The 18,105-nt window shown below is 31.4% G+C and overlaps 1 long non-coding RNA gene across 1 annotated transcript in view; it reads right to left on the minus strand.

Moving 5' to 3' along the window:
* LOC135142612 (uncharacterized) overlaps positions 1 to 17,506 on the minus strand; it is a 38,569-nt gene extending 21,063 nt beyond the window's left edge. Inside the window, exon 1 of the long non-coding RNA XR_010282566.1 lies at positions 17,413 to 17,506. This is a non-coding gene — a long non-coding RNA (uncharacterized LOC135142612). The remainder of the gene's footprint in view (positions 1 to 17,412) is intronic.
* Positions 17,507 to 18,105: the final 599 nt, after the last annotated feature.

The following is an 18,105-nucleotide window of genomic DNA, read 5'->3' on the forward strand; positions in this document are numbered from 1 at the left end:
GCGAATCATGTAACTATTAGTTATGTATTATGTGTTATCTGATAAGATCGAACGCTCCCATCCCGCTGCCAATCCATGAACCTGCCCGTTTTTTCTCCTCTGAAGCATCCAGCAGCAATAATCGTCGCCATCGATGATTGCGTTTACACCAAGCTTTAATTAAAACCTAATTAGCCCCAGCAGTGATCTCGAAGTTAAACGGTTTTCCTCTCGAATAAATCGTTGTTAAGATGGCTCGCTGCTTTTAAGATCCCGCTCCGCGTTTTCAACAAAATGAAACTTTCCTTTGACATTATGAACTCCTTTCTCATCACCAAAGGTGTTCGCTAATATAAATTATCCGCGTTCGTAAAACAAATTAACGCCGTTATTGTACCGAATCCGCCACGTCTACCTAACCCGTCTCGTATCTTTGCAACCGGATGAAGTAAGACGGTTGATCTGGGGCGTAAAATTCGCTAACACGAAGAACAGTTAAAATAAGATAGATGGGACGCCATTTTAGCTCAGTATTTTGCTGCCATGCATTTCATTGTAAAAGTACAGCGGCGCGCTGGAGCGCGTGCTGGTGGTTGAAGAGGAGTCGAAGACGAGAACGGATTGGGCGATTGCTCGAGTGTTGCTCAAAGTAAAATTACACTCCTTCAAGTTTCCAGCAAAACTAAGAAAATTATGCTCCTGTATGGGTGGCGGCGGTGGCAGCGTCAGCTCCGCAAATTAAACGCTTTTTAGGAGACGGCGATGACGGCGGGACCCACCCCCGGCGGCCCGAGGAAGAGGAAGGAACGAGCGAGATGACTTCCAGAGATGAAGACGACGGGAGCTGACATCTCCAGAAACGTCAATTTTTATTGCCATTAAAGTTCTGGTGTGAAACGCTCACATTTCGACTTCTGGCATTCAAATTTAAAATGCCGAAAATTATTTTGTTACGACTAAAATTCGAATAAAAAGGTGCTAACTTCAAATGAAACATTTTTTCGTCCAGTCTCTCATTTTAGGGTGTGTTTTTTGAGGTATAATTAAACTTTCATCATCAATCAAGAAATACAAAGTGGTGTCCAGAAGAAAAAAATTAAAATTCGGAAAAAATAACAAAAAGACATTTTAAATAAAGTACGAAAATTATAGACATTTTTAATTTCTGAGAAACCTAATGTTAAGTAACAACAGTTTTAAGAGAAAGTTTAAATTAATAATAACAAGATGCTCAAATTTAATTTTATTTAAATTTCAAAAAGAACCCAGAAAAGTGCTAATTTCTTAATTAATTATTATTAACTGGAGAACAGCTAAAGATCCGTTATCTTCTTACATTTTTCCAATTTTCTTCTTCTGTATATATACTCAGTGACATGGAAATCAAAACACCCAGTAAAGTAAACATATTTTAATAATTTTTGATATACCTGCGTGGTTATTACGACAATATAAGTAAATGAAAACAATTTAAAGTGATTCAAAAACCTAACGTGTCCCGGACCAAAATTTTCGAAAAATTTAGTTTGAAATGAAATTTTTCAAATCTACATCTTGAAAATTGTCATTTCTCATTTTATCAGGTCTGGAAAAATTATTGAAATTTTTGAAGCCCAAAGTTGTAATCTACAAGAATCAGTTGAAATGTACAAAAAATGTCTTTGAGTAATTTCCGACTCATGCTCGAAAAACGCAGAAAATTTGAGATTTTTGAAAATTTGCTTCAAAATTCTCAAAAAAACTTTATTTAAAAAACAAAGTATTAATGCCCTCAGACTAAAATTTTCGAAAAATTTGGTTTGATACTGAGGTTTTCTTTTGCCTCGAAAATTGATATTTTTTCATTTGATCAATTCCGGTAAAAATGTTAGAATTTTCGAAGAAATTGAACCGAAACTAACTTCTACAAATCTAAATTCATAAAAAAATGGCCTCGGTTAATTTTCGATGTGTTCCAAGAGAAAAAAAAACTGTTGTTTTTTAATTATTTTTCTGTAGTTTTGGAGATTATCTTAATTATCGTAGCAGGTAGTAGCCCCGCCCACCCACCCTTTACTTTTGTAGAGAGTATATCATCTGCCAAAATCTGTTTTATCTTGGCAAGTATTACTACGGATATGGCAGAAGTACTGATTACAGTAATACATATGTATACAAAAAATTATTAAAACATTCTTACTAGTACTGGGTGCTCTGATTTCCATGTCACTTAGTATAGTTGCCAGTATAATATTTTTGGTACAAAACATATTCACAATTTCACTTTTAGGTACTTGGGTAACTAACAGATATATGTTAGTTGACAAAAGGTTGCTTGGTTACGCTGCTGCAGATGTAACTTGATTCGATTGAATTTTAAGTTAAAAAAAAATATTTGTAATTTTTTCAAAACTTTTCTACGTTCTTGCGGTGAAAGTGACCTATAATTGGAAAATCTTAGTAAATCTAGTTGAAAATTTTAATTGTATTGATAAATTAACTTCGTAGGTGGAAATAACGATATAGATGTGAATATTTAAGAAAAAAAGAATGAAGAATTTGAATATATAAATGATTTTAATCTTTCCAGTGGCACTACATACCTTATTTATAAAGCTATAAGTCCCAATGTATACTTGAATACTAAAATATCTACCCACCAATTTTCGAAATAAAAATTACCCTTTGACTCCAAAAAAAACTATATTTAGTAGTTTTGTTTTGGTAGGAAAAATTAACAGAAAATGAGTTTCATATTCTGTTGGTTTTGAAAAAAGATTTTGTTGATATTTGCTGAAAAAACACATTGAGGATCATCTTTTTCAAAAATTGACCTAAACATTTAGATAAAACTTTAAACGAACATGAAAATTTTGAATACCATAGCAATGCTAATAGTAGTAGTATTAATTTTACCTAATTTTGTAATAAAAGCATTGTTTTTTCTAGAAATGTATTTGATTTTTTAAAACTCAAAAAGGACAGGGTGGTAGGGTGGAGAATTTATGGCTTGAAACTCTAAATGTACCCATTCCAAAAATGTTAGAAAATTTTTGTGGACATTCTGAAAATCCTATTTCGGCTAACTGGAAAAAACATGCCTATGAAGACATTTTTCCTTTCATTATTTCACTAAGTGAATCTGATTCAGAGTCATAACCAAAGGACGATAATGATGACTCAAATTTTTCTACTGAAATATTCGAAATGGAATAAAATACTAGAGCGTAGCTTGCCAGAGGAAGTTTTTTTTTATTTCAGAAATTGTTTTAATGAAAGTAGCAGGTGGCTATTCTTTAAATGACCATTTGCTTCTGACTTTGTTTTAAATCTTACAATCTACCGCTTTTCAAAATAGAATCAAATTCCCATTTTATAGTAAATAAATAAATCAGGAAATGGAGAAAAGTTTTATAAACAAGCAGTAGCCCCACCCACCCACCCCTTCTTCATTCTAATTACTACTCTTGAAATTGTTCAGTCTTATCTTAGCAAATACTAGCCCCACCCACCCGCCCACTATTTTCATGGAAAGTACATCATTGACCAAAATCAGTCTTATCTCAGCAAGTACTAGCCCCGCCCACCCACCCTCTATTTTCATATAGGGTATATCATTTGCCAAAATCAGTCTTAACAAGTACTTTATAGTACTGGAAATATTAAATGAGACAAGAAAGATGTGCTTAAGGATATAGAAAATGCAGATTTTAGGACAAAATAGGCAGAAAAAAGTAAAATCGGCAAACAGGAAAAAGCAAGTAGCGTTCAAATAAAAGCATTTTCTCAGATACACATTTATACAGGGTTGCTAAAAAGTATGGAAGCAGTTGAATATCTGAGGATCAGTTAGTTGGATTTTCTTGAAATTTATATTTTATTTTATTTATACATAAAAATATTCAAGCTCAATTTTTTCCACTTGAATAAAATGTCCTACGCGAGGACTGTGACAGGTGATAGTATTGTCAAGGCTAACTACGATTTTAAAAAATGCAGTATTTAAAAACGGAACAATTGACGACTAATCTATTACTAAAACATAGGTCTGCATCTCAAAAACACATGAAGTATAAAATTTAAAAAAATTGCAGAAAATAGAACTTGAGTTTAAAAATACCTAGAGGTCTTTGCAAATAATTTCAAATTCAATAATTAACCCATGTATGTGTATTTAACAAAAAATCTCTCCATGTCACTTGCACCTCTCCCTTTGCCGGATATCTCAATCCAGGTGTCCGCCGAAAACAGCGTAAAAACAACGATACGGAAGCATATTTTCCAGCCCCTTTAACATTGTTCAAATAAATTATAAATCCCCCGAGTTACGGCGCCGCCACACAAATTTATTCCGCCATCGCCGGGGCGCTAAGGTCGTTTTTCCCTCGAAAGCTCATAAAATTTGATAAAAGTGGACCTAAGTGCTAATTTTCTGGCGGTTACACGCAACAAATGAAAAATCACCTCTTCGTCCGGCGGCGAAAAAGACGGAAAAAGGCCGAAATGAGCCCGCGGGAGCGAGAGGGCTGACGGCGCGGCGTGGGGTTGTTTTTCCGAAGATAGATGCTTTTTTCCCCTGCTCGACGTGAAAAATAGCTCGGACACTTTTAAGTTAAGTGAATTTTAAGTGGAGCAGATTGTTACACATTATTTAGGCGCTTTCGCGCTCTTCATTACACGGCTCTGCTGGGGACGAGGCAGGGGCGGACTGCCGTGGGAAATGGGGCCAGTTTGCACGTTGTTTGACACTGGAGGCGGCGGAAGTTTCAGGGTTATTTAAGAATGGCTAAAACTAGTGTAGTTATAACTTAAAACATGACACTTTTGATGACAATTTCGACACTAAAAGTGGACGTTTTTGTAAGTAGGAAAAAAAACTTGCGTTCACTTTTATTCCTAGGATTTAAAAGTCTTTTAAGGGTGTCCAGTGGCAGACCGAAAAATGAGCTAAATAGAATTTCATTTTACGGGCGTAATTTCAACTTTGAAAAAAGATCGACATTTCAATTGATAGATTATGTCTAAATCTCTGGGCAAGACACAATATTTTTTAAAATAAGTGATTGTTTAGTGTTTAATTAATCGTTTATTCTTCGAAGGAAATTGCATTTTTAGACGAGGAGAGAGCATTTTTCGCTTCAACTTTTATATCAGTGCAAAGACAACATTGAGATCTATGGGGAAGACCCGGTCATTTTTCTTTAAAATTTATATTTATCAAAATATTTGCTTTTTTAAAAAATACTGAATAATGAAAATAAAGTGAAACTAGGCACCCCTTTTTACAAAGATCCGTTTCAATAAATGGCTGAGTTTTACACAACAGGGAGCCTTGCCGACCGACCCTTTCAGGTAATAAGTACAGGTACTTTAGGTCATAAAACTCATAAATACTCTTAGTTGACCAACATTGTTGAAACTCTTTTACAAGTCGACTTCTTTCATTGCTGACATAATTTGATTTAAAAGTATGCAAATTTTTATAATTTTATACATTCTACTAAAATATTTTCTTTCAAAAAATTATTCAAATATTTTTTATTAATCTGTCATTTTATATATGAATCAATACACAAAACTGACAAGATTTAGATTCTCATCACTTCATTTACCACTTATTTACCTGAAGAATCATATTTATCTAAATTTAATTTTTTGATACTCTTTTCGGCACCACCTATGAGATAGAGTATTATAGGCACGTTTTTTACGTGGTATCTCCAGTAAACCTATTCCAATATAGAAGATTTGTGGCAAAAGTGACCAGGTTACTGCTTAATTTTCGAACAGTGCAGTGTTAATTTTCAAATCTAAAAAAAAATGATAAATTTTTGCATTTAAGTAAAAAAAAAAGTACCTCCTATCTAAAAAAGACACTAACAGATCCAAAGTGTTTTAAAAACGAAACCTAAATTTGTTTAAAATTCTTTCAAAAAGAAAACTAAAGGGAGATGTTTTTTCAAATTCTTTCAAAGACGAAAATCAGGGGACTATGAAATTATTTTCACATTTTAAAACAAACCACAAGGTCCACCAAAGATTTTTACTTCTCGAGCATAAGGTATTGTAATCGAGTCTATCAGGGACTGGGTACTTTTATGTTTTCTCGACGTTTAATGACTCCGGAGTTCTTCGTAGTAAGTAGGATTTAAATTACGTAAAATAACATACTTATAACATATTTAGGGTGGGTGGGCGGCTTCTAGTATTTGCAAAGATAAGACTGATTTTGGCAAATGGTACCCCTTCTAAGAAAAGAGAGGGCGGGTGGACGGGGCTCGTACCTGCTACGATAAAACTGATTTTGGCAAATGATATACCATCTAAGAAAAGCGAGGGTGGGTGGGCGGGGCTAGTAGCTGCTAAAATAAGGCCGATTTCGGCTAATAACATACCGTGTAAAAAAAGAGAGGGCGGGTGGGTGGGGCTACTACCTCCTAAAATAAGATCGATTTTGGCAAATGCTAAGATGAGACTAATTTTAGTAAATGACGTATCCTCTAAGAAATTGAGTTAAATTATTATAAAAAAGACACTACAGGCTCCAAGGCAATTTCAAATTCTTTCCAAACAGGAATACCTACAACCTCAACATTGTTTTAAATTAAAAAAAAAAAATGGTTCCAAAGTTAACTCAAAAACAGGTCAAGTCAGAATTTTCCAAAAATAGAACACCAAACTCCCCCAAAAGTCTTTTACATAATTTACAAAAAAATCTCCATGGGCTTCCAAAACACTACACCATGGATACCCAAACACTGCGGCACTCAAGACTTTTTCAAATTCGTAAATAATAAAACACTAAAAACCCAAAAAATGTTTTGAGATTAAAAATATTAAATTTTTTTCTAGATTCTACAAAATGTAAAAGAATAATTTCGTTGTTGCCTGTTATAGAATCTTATGTTTGACGAAATGAGATTCGTCTTTAATTAAGAGCCAATGAAATCGGTCACTCATTTTAGTGGCTGTGAGAGAAAAAGTGGATTTTATATTGACAACCAATAGAAAAATAGGCAACCCACTCATCTTCGAGTTTGCATGTTTTGGCTTATTTTGTTTATGGTAAGATAATTAAATTATATTTTGGCAACTGGTCAAATCCAATAAAAAAAAGTGGCCCCGCCCACCCACCCGATTTTATTTCTTATCACCATTTTGTTGTAGAAAAAGTGGATCTTATATTGAATAAATACCGGAATCTCGAAAAAATCAAAACTAACAACACCCATCCCCACTTTTATAAAAACTCAAAGAATAAATATTACTATTTATTCCTGTGTGTGTTTATACTAGAATAAAGATTTTTATGAACTACAAATGACGCGAATGCAAATAGAAAATTTTAATTGTACAATTTTTTCTTTACAATTTGTCTAATGGCTTGACTTGTTTATTAACGAGAATCTACTCTCTCCGGAAGTAAGCCATATAAATAAAAATTTTTTAGGGCTCTATCATATTATTTTCCCAAAATTTATCATCTGGTTGAATAAAGCATTATTTAAATTGGACATTTTATATATTTCTACCATAGCCTTTTTGTTTATTAAGCCGTCTGGCGATGCCGCTAAAAATGTACAAACCGCATTGTCTTATTATCAGTTTGGTGTTACTGCAAAATGCTTCAGTTGTCCTTGCTTCATTTTCTATGCAAAGATTTTGGGAGAGTACATGCTGAACTAGATTTGCAGGAATGTAAAATGTTTTTCACAGTACAGTAGGATTAGCCGTGTTACTTGTTCTCTCATTTTGCAAATTTTATCAAAATAACGTTCGGTTAGTCTAAAGCATTTTTCTGCGCACCATTCTGGATTATTGCGTTCGCCAATTGTGTTTTGTTCGATTAAAAAGACATCAACGTTTGAAAGTTTTTTGAGAAATACTTTTTGCGCTGTGACATATCAGGTATTTCAACTGCCTCGTTAGATACATCGTTTCCCGAGAACTAGTATGATCCACAGACCGGAGCGCGCTCAGGCCAATGCCGACTCTATAAGCTTCCAGAAATTCTGCGGGAAATAGTTATTATTTAGACCCTTTTGTTTGCACACATCTCACATGTTTCACTCGATTTTGACATGCAACTATTTTTTTGTTTAACTAAGAATTAATACTTTCATTGCGTTTGATGCTAACGTCCTAAATTAGCAATACTAGTGGAACAGTAATCATGCAATAGATTTTTTTGGGAAAGTACAGTTATTTTTATGTTTTAGCAGCAATGTGTTCTACTTTCTGTTAATTTTTACATATTTTTAGTCACAATTTTGGTAGTTATTTTTTACTTTTATTTTTAGCAATAATAAATAGTCCAAACGTGACAAATAAAAAAAAAATTAAAATTGGAAAATCTAAAATTTAGAAATCGAAAAATTGAACAATCGTATAATTGAAAAATCGAAACATCGAGAAACTGGAAAATCGAAAAATTAAAATAAATGGAAAATCAGAAATTTAATGAATTCCGAAAATTGAAAAACTGAAATATGCATAGAAGAACTGAAAACTCGAGAAATCGAAAAATCTAGAATTTTAAAAATTGAAAAATTAAAATATCGAAAAGTTGAAAAATTGCGAAATCGTATCATTGAAACATCGGACAATTGAGAAATCGAAAAATAAAAAAATGGAGAAATCGAAAATTTGAAGAATGGAAAAATTGAAAATGTCAAAAATTAAAATACTGCAAAATTGAAACATCAAAAGTTGAAAAATCGAAAAACCGAAAAGCCGAAAAATCTCAATAATGTATTTATAAACCACAAATTTAGGATTATGCTACTAAAAAATTGATAACGTCATCTCAACATTTTTCCGAATAAATTCTACTAAAAATGTGCAAAATATGATGAGTTTTTACTTGTAATTTATCATTGCGTTCATATTTTTTAGATTTGCTTGTGTACCTAGGTGGCTCAAAAAAATTAATGAATGAGTCAATTTATTCTGTTGTTTAAATCAGGAACGACTCAGTCCATTTTCCCAGAAATTTTGGAAATACTGTTATTTTTAATCTAATCCACAGTGATTTACGTGTCCTTGCAAAATGTTGATGATTCCATAACAAAATTGTGTACCTAGAGTAAAAATTTAACTCGAAAATGCTGGATATGTTTCATTGTATTTTAGGTGCGAGGGAAGTTCTGTCGAAACAACTTTCTACCAATTTTTTTTGCTGTTATATTTGAACATAAACGGTTTATTTTATATATTTTTAAAACATTATAAAGAAAATCAAAAGTTGTGTTAGACTGAACCTTGTGGGTTTCTCAATTTATTTTCCGCAGCATTTTAAACTTTCAACTCAATTTCTTTCAAAATACATACAAACACAATCTCAAGAAATGTTTTTAGGGAAAGTAATAGATTTCACGCGATTTGGTCCGAAGTGTGTGCTTTTTCAGCCACATCTGAAGGCAAATCTTCTTCAACATTCAGTATTGGCGAAAAATAAATCAAAACCAGACTACTGATTCCATTTTCATTAGAATTTTTGTTTTAATTTGATTATTTGCTATTTTTCTGTTACATTAATGGCTGGAGAAAAAATAGCTGATTAAAAGTGGGTGCAAAATTTTGCATTTAGGTATGCTAGAAAATGTTTTCAGAAATTAATCTTGATTCGATTTCTCTGTATTGTCGGATGTGTACGACGCAGTATTAAAAATCGATAATGCGATGTACGCATCTAAAGAAAAATGTTGGTTATGTCGGTGTAATTATGCGACCTCTTGTCTTAATTTACTCGGAACGCTGGTAAAATCTGCCAGCTATAAAGCATATTATTCATAAAAGATTCCCCATTCCGAGTCGCCTTCGCCCCACGAAATAAAACTTGCGTAATGCCTGCTCCTTAACTCGATCCTTATCCCAATTTACTCGCAGGTTATCCAACGTCGAGAAACAAACTTTCCCAGAATAAACAGTAATTTCCTTACCAAATTACCAGACTTATTTGCAGAAAGCTACATTTTCGCTAGATACATAAAATTACTATGTATTTTGCTTAAAGTTCTGTTTGTATAATACGCGAAGTATACACATTTTCCCTCGGAAATTTCTTCGAGTTTTCCTCCCTTTCGTTCCAATGGCGCCTTCGCCGCTCCATCTCTCCTTCTCCAACATCTGACGTAACGAATTAAAATTCTAGATGTGCTTTATAAATGGGAAACATTAAGCAAAATGCTAGGACCGTATTATGCTGCCTCACCGACGAATTTCGTACCTATTTTAAAAGGGCTTAGGGAGCAGATTCCGGCCAACGAGACGGGCCAATAGAAATCTCAGGATTTTAATTGCATCTTAGGTTGCTTTTGTTTCCACCCTTAAATTATCGCAACGTTCCGAACGACTTGGAGCGCGATACGTTTTTCGGGGGTGGCACGCCTCGAGCCCCCGGATCATCAATCAATGGCAAAACACAAGAGCGACGCGAAAAAACGCGCGATAAGTCGGAACTCAGGCGAATCGGGGGCAGAAAAATCCTTAAAAATACGAGGAAACGTCAAACGATTCGTCAAATTATAGGCGATAATCGAATTTATTTTCATGTCGATGAACTAACCGATTCACGTGGACGTTATGTCGCAAATTTGTTGATTGGAACAGCATTTTCTTACACTCTTAATTTAGTCATAATTTCAATTCATATATTGCAAATAAAAATTAAGTTACGACTTTTCCCTAATAAAAATTCCTCTGTACTTTGAAAACTGTAAACACGGCATTATTTATTCCGACTAATTCGCTGCTTAACAAACAAACTCCGACCTGGCGCCGCTTTTATAAAAAATCGTGCGTTGCGCCACCCCAAAAACCGTAAGTTAATAAAGTCACAAGTGAGAAACTGCGTCACCGTTCCTCCGCCACCTCCGCAATAGTACCAACGGTAAATAGTTAAAGTTTGGTCGTATTTCAGACGCAGATGCATTTGACAGAAGGAAAATTTAATACGACGGTGGCTTTAAGAAACGAAATAGCAATGGCTTATTCCATTTAGTCCCCATTTTGCGTGTTTCAAAACTGACAAAGGTTGCGCTTACAAAATAACGTGAGCTGAATGGAATATTAAGAGGCGAATTTCGTCCTAGTCTAGAGGTAGTGTAAGAGGGTGAGGGTGGAATTATTTTTGGGCACGGAGGAAGGGGAAACATAAACGCGAAACAGGGGTAGTGAGATTGCAAGATGGCTAGATATGTAGTCGTAAGGACGAGCAGAAAAATTTGGAAAGGGGGGTTTTTATTTTTCGGTGATGGGTGTCGAGTCTTGAGTTTCCGGGAGATTTTAGGGGTGTGTTAAACACATTATGGTCATGAATTAATTATAAGTGTTGGAAAACAATAGAAAAAAAATAAATTTTAAAAAACTAAATGTAATGTAGTGCAAAGAAATCTCTTTTATTTTGAATTCCATAATTTTTCACGAAAAATACACAAGGAAAGAATACTGAAATAAATAATTTCGTTCACAGAACAGTGGTAGTAATTTTTTAAATTTATTTAGAGTTGCTGTAGTTTTAAGGAATTAAGAAATGTTTCCCGATTTGTCTAACTTTTGTTAAAATTTACTTATTAATAAGCACTTAGAGCGAACTGTTGGTAAAATTCCTTTGATTTTTTCGATTTCGAGAAATTATTTTATAATTAGCTGAAATTATTAAAATTTGGGGAAGTACGTGACATTATTTTTGTATAATTGTTTAAATTTTTTTGTAATTTACCCAATCATTATATTTTTTGACACAAATGCGACTGAAATTTTTTAAATCATTTTATAATTCACAAGAGTTACTAAATGGTGTTAAAATTACTTGAAATTAATAACATTTGGAATTATATTTTGCCTTATTTTGAATTTTATTTGTTCCTTCAGACTGCTCACTAGTGGAAGTTTCACTGTACGTCTTGACAAAATTAATTTAAAGCTATCTATTTATTTTTGGAAAGATTGTACTTTGGTTAATGAAACTGCTTTTCACACTGTAGAATTACTGAAACTTATTTAGAATTACTGTAATTTTAAAGAATTAAGAAATTTTTCGCGATTTGTCTAGCTTTTGTTGAAAGTTACTTATTAATAAGCACTTAGAGCGAACTGTTGGTAAAATTCCTTTGATTTTTTACAAACTGTTTTGAATTTCAAGTTTTATTTTGGGGAATAGGTGAAGCGAAATTATTTTATAATTAGCTGAAATTATTAAAATTTTGTGGAAGAACGAGAAACTATTTTTGTATAATTGCTGAAATTTTCTTGCAATTTACGTACCTAATCACGATATTCTATCACTCAAATGCGACTGAAATGTTTTAAATTATTGAAAAATTGGTTGACATTTATGGAATTATTTTGAGACGAATCAAGAGAAATTATTTTATAATTCACAAGAGTTTCTAGATGATGTTGAAATTACTTGGAATGAATAATATTTAGAATTATATTTTGCTTTATTTTGAATTTTATTTGTTCCTTCGTACTGCTCACTAGTGGAAGTTTCACTGTACGTTTTGACAAAATTATTTGAAAGCTATCTACTTAGTATACTTTGGTTATTGAAATTGTTAAAAAAGTTACAAGTAATTTCAACAATTTTTACTAATTCCCGCTAATTACAAAATCATCTTCTTTGATTCAACAATTATACAAAAATAATTTGAAATATTTACGCAAAATTTCGATTATTACCGCAAATTATAAAATAATTTCGTTTCAGCTAATCCCAAAATAATCGTCGAAATCTAAAACAGTTTGTTAAAAACCAAAGAAATTCTAACAACAGTTCGTTCTAAGATCTTAGTGAAAATAGTAGGCCATTTTAAAAAAAGTTAGGCAAATCGCAAAAATTTGTTGTAATTCCTTGTAATTACAGTAATTTCCAAATGAATTTCCGTAATTCCACAGTGTGAAACGCAACTTCAAAAAATGAAGAAAAATATGCCGTTAAATAAGCGGACAAATTTCCTTTAATTTTGTCAAATTGTACAGTGAACTTCAGCTAGTAATAAATTAAATTCAAAATTAGGTAAAATATAATTCCAAATTTTCTAAGTTACAAGTACATACAACAAAATTTAGTAATTCCGGCGTATTATAAACCAATCTCCCTTGATCTAGTCCTAAACTATTTAATTCAAAAATTAAAAAAAAAAATGAAAAATGTGAAACATTTCAGTAGCATTTTGTTCAAAAAATGTATGACGAGGTATATTACAAGAAAAATTCAGCAGTTTTACGTAAAATTTTGAATATTACGGAAGATTATAAAATAATTTCGCTTCAACTAATAACAAAATAATTCTCGAAATTTAAAACAGTTTATAAAAAAACAAAGAAATTCTATCAACTCTTCGTTCTAAGATCTTAGTAAAAATAGTAGGAAATTTAAAAAAAAGTTAGGCAAATCGCAAACGTTTTTTGTAATTCCTTGTAATTATAGTAATTTCCAAATGAATTTCCGTAATTCCACAGTCTGAAAAGCAACTTCAAAAAACAAAGAAAAATATGCCGTTAAATAAGTAGACAATTTTCCTATAATTTTGTCAAATTGTACAGTGAACTTCAGCTATCAATAAATTAAATTCAAAATTAGGTAAAATATAATTCCAAATTTTCTTAGTTACAAGTACATTCAACAAAATTTAGTAATTCCGGCGAATTATAAACCAATCTCCTTTGATCTAGTCCTAGACTATTTAATTCAAAAATTAAAAAAAAAATGAAAAATGTGAAACATTTCAGTAGCATTTTGTTCAAAAAATGTATGACGAGGTATATTACAAGAAAAATTCAGCAGTTTTACGTAAAATTTTGAATATTATGGAAAATTATAAAATAATTTCGCCTCAACTAATTCCAAAATAATTCTCGAAATTTAAAACAGTTTATAAAAATCAAAGAAATTTTATCAACTGTTCGTTCTAAGATCTTAGTAAAAATAGTAGGACATTTTAAAAAAATTTAGGCAAATCGCAAAAATTTGTTGTAATTCCTTGTAATTACAGTAATTTCCAAATGAATTTCCGTAATTCCACAGTGTGAAAAGCAACTTCAAAAAACGAAGAAAAATATGCCGCTAAGTAAGGCTACAATTTTCCTATAATTTTGTCAAATTGTACAGTGAACTTCAGCTAGCAATAAATTACATTCAAAATTAGGTAAAATATAATTTCAAATTTCCTTAGTTTCATGTAATTTCAACAATTTTTAGTAATTCCCGTGAATTATAAAACCATCTCCCTTGATCTAGTCCTAAACTAATTCTATAAATTTCAATTTTTTTTAATTTAAAACTTTCAGTAGCATTTGGTTCAAAGAATGAAATAAGTAGCTATATTACAAAAAAAATCAACAATTAGACAAAAATAATTTGAAAAATTTACGCAAAATTTTGATTATTACTGCAAATTATAAAATATTTCGTTCCAACTAATCCTAAAATAATTGTTGAAATCTAAAACCGTTGGTTAAAAACCAAAGAAATTCTCTCAACAGTTCGCTCTACAGTTAAAAAAAATAGTAGTGAAAATTAAAAAATTTAGGCAAATCGCAGAAATTTGTTGTAATTTCTTGGAATTACAGTAATTTCCAAATGAATTTCTGTAATTCCACAGTGTGAAAAGCAACTTAAAAAACGAAGAAAATTTGGCGTTAAATAACTGGATGATTTTCTTATAATTTTGTGAGATTGCACAATGAATTTCCGCTAGCAATATAAATTCAAAATTAGGTAAATTATAATCCCAAATTTTCTTAGTTACTAGTAATTTCAACAATTTTTACTATAATTTTCGTGAATTATAAAACAATCTCCTTTGATCTAGTCCTAAACTAATTCTATAAATTTCATTTTTTTTTTTAATTTAAAACTTTCAATATCATTTGGTTCAAAGAATAGGTATATTACAAAAAAAAAATTAAAAATTATACAAAAATAATTTGAAATATTTACGCAAAATTTTGATTATTACTGCAAATTATAAAATATTTCGTTTCAACTAGTCCTGACATAATTGTTGAAATCTAAAACAGTTGATTAAAAACCAAAGAAATTCTTTCAACAGTTCGCTCTAAGGTTAAAAAAAATAGTAATAGTATTTTAAAAAAGGTTAGGCAAATCGAAAAAAACGTTGTAATTCCTTGTAATTACAGTAATTTTCAGATGAATTTCCGTAATGCCAGTGTGAAAAGCAACTTCACAAAACGAAGAAAATTTGCCGTTAAATAAATGGATGAGTTTCTTATAATTTTGTGAAATTGTACAGTGAACTTCCGCTAGCAATAAATTAAATTCAAAATTAGGTAAATTATAATCCCAAATTTTCTTAGTTACTAGTAATTTCAACAATTTTTACTAATTCTCGTGAATTATAAAACAATCTCCTTTGATCTAGTCCTAAAGTAATTCTATAAATTTCATTTTTTTTTTAATTTAATACTTTCAATAGCATTTGGTTCAAAGAATAGGTATATTACAAAAAAAAATCAAAAATTATACAAAAATAGTTTGAAATATTTACGCAAAATTTTGATTATCACTGCAAATTATAAAATATTTCGTTTCAACTAGTCCTGACATAATTGTTGAAATCTAAAACAGTTGATTAAAAACCAAAGAAATTCTTTCAACAGTTCGCTCTAAGGTTAAAAAAATAGTAGTACATTTTAAAAAAAGTTAGGCAAATCGAAAAAAATCGTTGTAATTCCTTGTAACTACAGTAATTTCCAGATGAATTTCCGTAATTCCAGTGTGAAAAGCAACTTCAAAAAACGAAGAAAAATATGCCGTTAAATAAGAGGATGATTTTCTTATAATTTCGTCAAATTGTACAGTGAATTTCAGCTAACAATAAATTAAATTCAAAATTACGTAAAATATAATTCCAAATTTTCTTAGTTACAAGTAATTTCAACAATTTTTACTAATTCCCGGGAATTATAAAACAATCTCCCTTGATCTAGTCCTAAACTAATTCTATAAATTTCTATTTTTTATATATAAAACTTTTCAGTAGCATTTGGTGCAAAGAATGAAATGACTAGGTATATTACAAAAAAAAAAATCAACAATTATACAAAAATAATTTGAAATATTTACGGAGAATTTTGATTATTACTGCAAATTATAAAATAATTTCACTTCACCTATTGTCAAAATAAATATAAAAATCCAAAACAGTTTGTTAAAAATCAAACAAATTTTATCAATAGTTCGCTCTAAGTGCTTAATAATAAGTATGTAAATTTTAACAAAAGTTAGACAAATTATGAAAAATTTCTTAATTCCTTGAAACTCCAATAATTCTAAAAAAATTTCACTAATTCTATAGTGTGAAAGGCGATTTCAATAACCAAAGTATGATAATTCCTAAAATAGATAGATAGCTCTCAAATAATTTTGTCAAAACGTACAGTAAAACTTTTGCTGGTGAGCAGTCCGAAAAAACAAATGAAATTCAAAATAAGGTAAAATATAATTACTTCCAAGTAATTTCGACTGAAATGTTTTAGATTTTCATTATTTTTTTTTATTTATAGAATTAGTTTATGATTAGTTCAAAATAAATCAATTTACAATTCATGGGAACTAATAAAAGTGATTTTGAAACATCAAAACATTCCTTCCATAATTACGGGAGTTACTATAAACTGTTGAATTTATTTCGAACTAATAAAATCTAATCATTCTGCTCTTTAAAAATATTATTACCTGATTTTTTTATTTTTAAAAAATTGTGCAGTTTTTAACATTTAATTAAATGCAATTAATTATTATTTTACAGAAAATGTTGGACTTAATACAATTAAGGTATGGTTACTAATGCTGGAGATTTCGCCTACCTCTTCAGACCGCTCACTTTCAGTACTTTCACAGTACCTTTTGCAAAATTGGAACTTTATTTGCAGAATTTTGGGAGTGAATTTATTCATGATTAGAAGAATTTAAAAATCATTGCATAATTTACAAGCATTAGTTGAAATGATTTTGGATCTAACATAATTTGAACTTATATTGCATTTGTCTCTTGAGACCGTTCATTAGTAGTAGTTTTACCGTATTTTTTGACAAAATTTTCTTATCCAATTTACGAGTATATCCTTGGAGTGTAAGCAACAACAGCAACATTAGAACCCGATTTTGCGTGAATTTATGGATCGCAACAAATAAAAGTGTCACGACCCTTAAAACAAAATATGCGAAAAATTCCCCCCAAGTGACAGTTTTAATTAAAAAAAAAAACACAAAACTTCCATAATTGGCGCTTCTTCCCCATCGCTGTTGCGGTTTATCCGCTCGCACAGCTTGCCGATATTAAATTAAAATTAATGACTAATAAGATTAGTTATAAGAGGGCGAAAATCTAATCAATTTGTATTAAAGAGGGTCTTAGAGGAAATCGTCAATTTGCGCGTAAACTATACGGATGATTCGTCAAACCAACCCTTAAATCAACTCACCTTGTCTGAGGGCAGCCGAGCGAGCTCTCCAAGACTTCGACTTCTTCGCCTTCTCCTTGGACACCCGGGGCTCTCGCCACGATGTTATCACTGGCAGTTTTCGAATCGGACTGAATAAAATATTCCAAATAAATCCTCTTCTAGGTGCCAGCCGAAATGTAAATGAATGCAGACCAAAACTAGAAAATCAGGTTGGCGACTGGACATTGCAATTGTTTATTTCCAAGGGTGTCTTATTCTTTCGGACGGGTGAGCTGTTTGAGGCCGGGAATAAGGGTGGTTTTGCAGCGGAGGGCAATCGCTGACCCTTTCTTGGGACCGGCGTTCTCATGCGTGGACCGTGGAACAGGTTTGGAGTGACCAGTGGGTTTTTTTCGGCGACCTGATTTTTATTAGGGAGAGGGCTGGAAGTAGATGGGTTTATCGGAAACGGCGATCGGGGTTTGAGGTGGTTTTGGGGTTTTGGTGGTGCTGGGAGGCGGTTTGTAACGTCTTGTTGAACACGTTATTTTGGAAGGTTAAACTGGTCTTGTATTTGAATTTCCAATTTTTTGAACTTTTTTGATTAATTTTCAATATTGATCAAATTTAAGTTAAAAGTGGATTTTACTGCAGATGGACATCTTTGCATACAAAATAACTTGGAAAAGTCACTATCGTTATTTAGTTTAAGAAGTGTAGTCAAATTTTATT

The sequence above is a fragment of the Zophobas morio genome, unplaced genomic scaffold, assembly GCF_036711695.1.
Source record: "Zophobas morio isolate AGI-343-1 ecotype UQ-CSIRO unplaced genomic scaffold, CSIRO_AGI_Zmor_V1 ptg000049l, whole genome shotgun sequence".
Taxonomy (NCBI): domain Eukaryota; kingdom Metazoa; phylum Arthropoda; class Insecta; order Coleoptera; family Tenebrionidae; genus Zophobas; species Zophobas morio.